Here is a 7,473-nt window from a genome sequence, read left to right as displayed (position 1 = left end):
AATATAAAAGAGAATGATTGTGACTGTGGTAGGCAGAGTATTTAAAAGCCCTGGCACCATCCTCCCACTTCATGTTGCCAGAATTTTTTGTAATTCTATGAAATACATCATCATTGTGGTTTAGCCTTATTCTACAGTATTATACTTCTGATTAACAGGAAAAGATGAGTGTTACAACCCAATTGCTAATACTTGCACACTCAGCTGTTATACTGTCACACACTGTATGTTCCATGTCTTTCTTGTCAGACAACACGTACAACACTTGCTGTAGCATTGGGCAATCATCTGCATTATAATGCTTACTACGTTCTGCAGATAGACTATGTGACCACTTGTGGTGGTGAATTTGGAGTGGGATGGCTGTTAGAGAGCCTCAAGCTTTATCTGTGCAGCTGCTGTCATTAACCTGTATTTTTCTTTAATTTGACAAATTGTAATCATAGCATAAAATTTTTTACAGTATCAAATGCTTTTTCTTTACTATGTCACATCCTTTCCCAGTATTTGTGTCACTCCTTAGTGTGTCGAGCACAATGTAGACTCCAGCCCCCCACGATCCTAATGAGGATTAAGCTGAGTGTAGATAATGAATGGATGGATGAATATCAGATGCATAGCCTTCACACAATAGTAACAGTAAATAAGATGAGAGACAGACTGAAATATTATATTGAAAATGCATAAAAAAAAGGTCAAAACAATAAATGCCTCTGTCCCTCTGTTATTAGACTTTTTGGGTTGCATGTTTATAAAGTGTAGTTTTAAAGCCATCGTTCCCTTCATCACGATGATTTATCCTCATACTGAAACCAGGTTGAAACAGATGTTACTGAAGTTGCGGTTTATAAAGTAAAAAATGATTCAGATCCTAGAGAACACATCAGCGTAAACTGTTAAGTGGGTAAAGCATTGCACAATAGTTACAATGAGGAAGCCTTCAGAATGCTGACGGTCTGTCTGTTCATTGTCCCTGTACATAAGTGTAAACTTCTAAAGAATGAATTTTAATGACGTTCAGGGAACTTGTACTTTTGCCCTTTCACAGCATGTTTCCTTGAATATTTACAGTGGAGTTGAAGAGTACGACGTCAGCATGTCCGAAAATTCGCTTAGTCTTAGACTGAAATCATTCATAAAATTGTACGCTGTGGCTGTACTGAATACATAACATAGGTGGACCATATAAATGAAAACTGGGGGCGCCCCAGTAGCTCTACTGGTTGAGTGGGCGACCCATAAACAGGGGCTGTAGTACCCAGAGCAGCAGTCATGGGTTTGAATCTAGCCCTTGGCCCTTTGCTGCAGGTCCTACCCTATATAATAAAGCCTAAAGGCCAAAACATTAATAATAATAAATAAATGAAACTGGCTATAACAGAAAAGAGAACAGAGTGCATGGGCATGTGTATGCACTGTGGAGCTCTGCACTGCAAATGTAACAATAGACCACTCTTTATATTTTTTACACAAGGTGCACATGCCCCTTATACACAGATCATGAAGCATTATCAGTAAATGCCTACTTAGTATCAAATAGGGTCCTGATCATCCCGTTGATGTTTATTTTGGTTGGTATTTAGCAGTGATGGAATTGGTAGAAAATATATCTATAGCTACTGATAAGAAACAATACGCTATAGGTGTTTTTGTTGATTTATGTAAAGCGTTTGACATAATTAATCATTCCTTACTTCTGTAGAAATTGGAGCGTTATGGTATAAGAGGTGTTACACTAAACTGGATAAGAAGTTATTTCAATAATAAGTTTCAGTATGTAAAATGTTATAATACTGGGTTCCATTTTAGAAAAGTAACTTGTGGTGTTCCACATGGTTTGGTTTTGGGACCTAAGTTATTTATACTTTATTTGAATGATATTGGTTCAGTATTTAATAAGCTAGAATTTATTACATTTGTGGATCATAAAAATTCATTTTGTTTAGGACTAGACATTAAAGAATTGTTGAAAACAGTAGACAATGAGTTGATCAGGTTAAAAGGAATGGTTTGATATCGAAAAGTTATCATTAACTGAAAATAAAACAAAATTTATAGTATTTGGTGGTGTTAGGGCAAATTGTGAAATTCGATTAATCCTAAATGGAGTTGAAATTAACCACATTCTTGGGAGTAATTTTAAACTGAGCAGTGTTGTATATGCAGTCAAAACGCAGTATATATGACATACAGAGGGGACTAATAAACTGCTTCATTTGTGCATGGCTCAACACAAGAGGGCAGCTCATCAGGACAAGACTCAGCAGTCCACCAGCATCTGAAGCTGAAGGGACACTCCACTGAGGACAGCAGTTTGGATTTTAGACATAGAAGATAAATGGTAGAGAGAGGAAACAAGCATCTCTACACAGAGGTGGGGGTCTACAACGGCAATTATTAAGCACCTATAATGCAGGCATGCATGCTCTCTCCCCAGAAATTTTCACCACCATTAACATCTCTATTCATCCTTGACAGTTTCAAAGTATGCAACTTAGAACATAGCCGGAGCTTTAAAATCACAGTTCAGGAAATCTGTGGTTGATGTTAGAGAAGGTTTCTCTATCTCTGCCTATAGTCTACGGGCTGAATATATGTCTTGCTTTATGGTCCTGTGTACACTGAGTGTAGTAAATTCTGCAGGATTTTGAAAAACTTGTCCATGTATTAACCTTGAGTAGATTCAACTAATGTAAGGCTCTTTATAGGTCTCTCTGAATAGGCCACTGGAGCTAATTCAAAGTGAATCACTTCACTCCAGTTCTCAGAGGTCTTCTGATACTGTACTGGCAATAGTTCAGTACCAATTACAATTATGATCTGCTGTTACATTATGAGTCTTTCTGACTGCTTGGATTGTCTAAGAAGCGAGAAGCAAACATGGAAGAAGAAATTCAGTTACTATACAGCTCAAACAGAGCAAAGAAACCCTAGCCTAGCAGCGCTAGACAACCCACTGCAACGAATTTAATTCTCTGCCAGGGTGGGTCTAGTTACCCTCCATAAGGCTCGAGGCTCGATTCTCCTAAAACTGGCCGGACCAATCACCATGAAGTGTAGAGTCAGAAGGCGGGCGTAACGAAGTGACGACAGAGGCACGACGATTCTGACAGAAACAACCGGCGCACAATAAATAGTTATCTTTCGACTCGGCTTTGGCCACATCCCTTACAGATTTGAAGCTAAAATTCAACTTGAAAGGTAAACAAAGGACGGCACTGAAGTGTTTCATTGAGAAGAAAGACGTATTGGGACTTATGCCGACGGGATATGGCAAATCCTTAATACACTAGTTGGCTCCGCGGCTCCGTGGCTCTGCTGGTTGGGAAGCTAACGGGACTTAGCCACAATCCGCCGGTGCTCTCGGAACTACGTCAGCCTATTTGTTGCGTTGATTGGTTGTATACCTACCCAGTTGCTGCAGAGGGATTTGATAGACAACCTTTTAGCCCGCCTCCCTCCCTGTCGAGCTTCCCTAGACCCTTGTGCCGTCAGAAACATGGGTGTAGCATGGCTAGGCTAAAGAAACCCCAGAAAATAAATCTCTGACGTTCTTTAAATTAGGCTTTAAGACCTAAGTTATCATTAAATTACCATGACCAATCATTTGTTTTCCTCCATTTATATGCATAAGAACAGTAATTGGGTGTTGAGCTCTGAGCGCTACATAAAGCAGGTGTCCTACATTCAGGACTGTGCTTAAACACATCCTGTGTCACAGTACCCGTTTGAAAGAGCATTTCATCAGACCGTTCTTTGGTAAATCAACACTAAAAAGTGGAAATGACATTTTCCCAACTGTGAGTTTTAATGAGTTTCAACAGCGTAACTGAAGCCCATGATGAATCTGACTGAGTCAGAAGACAGGAAGACCATGATGGGGGGTTCACAGAAAGTTACTGCCAGTCAAAGGAAGCAAGTGACAAAAAATATTCGGTGTATTATTTGGGTGAATGATGCGTAACTTATTCCTGTTCTTTTGCATGAACGGGAAAAATATCAAAGTTTAAAGACGCTGTCACATGTAGACACTATGTTTGACATTGCTTTTTTTCACATACTGTACTAGATTCGATCCATAAGTAATTACTCCGACAAGGAACGGCAGAGTTATGTGATGATCGCAGTAAGTTTGCTCGTCTGTTGGCAACATTACGCAAAAATAAAGTAATGGATTCGGAGGAAATTTTCAGGGAAAGTCTGAAATGACACAAGGACCAAGTGATTAGATTTTGGCCGTGATGTGGTTTATAGTCTGGATCCATGGATTTGTTAAAGATTTCTGTATCATTGCGAATTAGTGTCATGGCGTCACTGTAACTATGACAACAAATGAACACTGCATCAGCTGCCTGCTGACGATCGCATAATTGCCATTCTACTACAAATCGACCACTGCAGACTTATCGGGACTTATCCATCAGAAGTGATACAAAGAACAAGTGATTAAATTGTGGGGGTGTTTCCGAGTCCCATCAATTCCTGCCGCGCACTACATATTTAAGTCACACAATTCAGTATCCGTACATAACGTACACATGCCCGTGCTCAGCGCAAGATCATTTTGTTTGTGGGTACATCTATATTAAATGACCACATTCTATGTTGCTGTGAGTTCTGCCACAAATTTTTTCAAGATTTCAGCCATCGGAAATGATACGACTAAGCAGCCTTAGCTGAGTACTGCGCTCTTTAAGTGCTTTTCTTGTTTGCTGAGTGGTTATTAAATCCAAGTTTTAGGGTACAAACAAGGAATGTAAATAAAAGAAACCTTGAAAAGTATAACATTTCAAGGGATTTTACTTGAATTCACTTTGTTTTTTTTTTCGTAATCTCTGACTTTAAGCAGTTTACAGTATGCTGTATTTGTCATCAGAGTTGACAGTAAAAGCAGTGATTTGTCCCGGTGAATAACTGTCATGTGAAAAGAGGAAGCAGCGTCTGGGTCAAGTTTGTGCTTAGTGAACTGTTAGTGGGTTTCTTTTTCCTGTCAACACATTGCTGCAGCAGAACAGATGACTTCCTTGGTTTAAACAATTGTGCAACATTAGGCAGGGGTGAGTCAGTCGATTCAGATGAAAATCTATTGAAACTTATTAAGCAGCACAGGGTAAAACTGCGGTCACCATTTTAAATTCACATACACTCAACAAAAATATAAAGGGGGGTGGGGTCTACTCCTCTTCAATGGCTGTGCGAAGTTGCTGGATATTGGCGGGAACTGGTACACGCTGTCGTATACGCCGATCCAGAGCATCCCAAACATGCTCAATGGGTAACATGTCCGGTGAGTATGCTAGCCATGCAAGAACTGGGACGTTTTCAACTTCCAAGAATTGTGTACAGATCCTTGCAACATGGGGCCGTGCATTATCCTGCTGCAACATGAGATGATGACCTGACTCCAATTCGTCGTCATAACCAACTTAAGCGGGCAAATGCTCACATTCGATGGCGTCTGGCACATTGGAAAGGTGTTCTCTTCACGGATGAATCCCGGTTTACAATGTTCAGGGCGGATGGCAGACAGTGTGTGTGGCGTCGTGTGGGTGAGCGGTTTTCTGATGTCAATGTTGTGGATGGAGTGGCCCATGGTGGCGGTGGGGTTATGGTATGGGCAGGTGTCTGTTATGGACGAAGAACACAGGTGCATTTTACTGATGGCATTTTGAATGCACAGAGATACTGTGACGAGATCCTGAGGCCTATTCTTGTGCCATATATCCAAGAACATCTCATGTTGCAGCAGGATAATGCACGGCCCCATGTTGCAAGGATCTGTACACAATTCTTGGAAGCTGAAAACATCCCAGTTCTTGCATGGCTAGCATACTCACCGGACATGCCACCCATTGAGCATGTTTGGGATGCTCTGGATCGGCGTATACGACAGCGCGTACCAGTTCCCGCCAATATCCAGCAACTTCACACAGCCATTGAAGAGGAGTGGACCACTCCTAGATCTTTGAGTTCATCTCATAAAAAATCTGAGCAAAAACAAAATTGTTGTGTTTATATTTTTGTTTAGTGTATGTTCTGATCAGGCCTAGTTGATTCATCTAACCTTTGGCATGAGTTTAACAGCTGTTGTAACATCAAAACACTGAGCTTTTCTCTCTTTGAATGCTACTAATATAAAGTATTGTTTGAATTTCAACATTTACATTCTACCACTTTTTACTTCTTCTTTCTTCTACATTCTACTACTTACTTGTTGTTATTATTACACAGGAAACATTTCAGCTCCTGCAACACTTCAGAAAGCTGTCTGATCACTTTATATGTCACAAAACCAAATAAGGATGAATGTATGTGTGCATTACAAGTTTGTGTGAAAGCAATAAGTTCTGCATAGGCTATAGAGAAATTCCCACAGTGCTTACTTTTCAAAACAAACATTTTAAACAAATAGAGTCATAACAGAAGATAAAAGCTCCAGAAATCACGATGTACAAAACATGGACAAATGCTCAGTCACTAGGAGGAAGTAGAACAACTTTATGAAATTGGTGCCTCCATCAGAACAATAATATGATATGTTAGCATTCAGCTGTTCTCCCAATCGGCTTCAACCCATAGGTGCACGAGTGATTGAACCTACACTTCCATAAGTGGGTCAGAAATGACCCGTGTAAGAATCAATGTGGGGGGGGGGGGTTTCCCCCCATTTTTGTCATTTTGGTGAAAAATAATAATTTGTATTATTGCTTGTATTATATCGTTGTCCACACAAGAATGATTTCATGTTTGAAAAATATTTATTTTTCACTTTATAGCAGATTTCAAACATTCTGATAATTGACAAAGAAGAATGTTACACAGGACAGCAATAGCAGAACGTCAACATCCATTTTGTTGTCATTTTTCCACTCTGCACTCCATGGCTCCAAGTTTGTGCACTTCATCATATCACGTCTTGTATGATTTTATCAGTGATAAATGGGTTCTGTAAAGTGTCTTGAAACAGTCTGAACTGTAACTGGCGCTATATAGATAAAATTGAATTGAATTGAATGAAGAGCTTGGGATAGTAATAAAAAATTTTACAGTTTCATTAAAAGTATAAAAGGTAACTTAAAACAATAATGGAATGATATAAAAACATGTTTTTGAGGAATAGCTGGACTGTGAAATGATAATAACTTTTCATTACAAAGATATTGCAAGAAAATTAACATACCAGGTCATTTTTGACCCACATGTGCATCTAAGGGTTAATAATTTCAAAACATATTTGACATAAAAACAACATAATGTCCCTGTTCTTCTCTGTCCTTCTCCCTCTTTTTCTGTCATCTGTTTCTCCCTATTCTTACTCTCTCTCCTTGTCTTGTATCTCTGGCTCCCTCTGTCTGTCTGCATGTGTCCCTTTCTCCTGTGTCTCTCCTTCCTGAATGTTCCACCTGCCTGCAGTCTGATGGCAGCAATGTGAATCAGCTGTCATAATTTGCTCACTCCAGTCACCTGTTTGTA

The sequence above is a fragment of the Acanthochromis polyacanthus genome, chromosome 9 (assembly GCF_021347895.1).
Source record: "Acanthochromis polyacanthus isolate Apoly-LR-REF ecotype Palm Island chromosome 9, KAUST_Apoly_ChrSc, whole genome shotgun sequence".
Lineage (NCBI taxonomy): Eukaryota > Metazoa > Chordata > Actinopteri > Pomacentridae > Acanthochromis > Acanthochromis polyacanthus.
Note: the sequence above shows the minus strand (reverse complement) of the source record.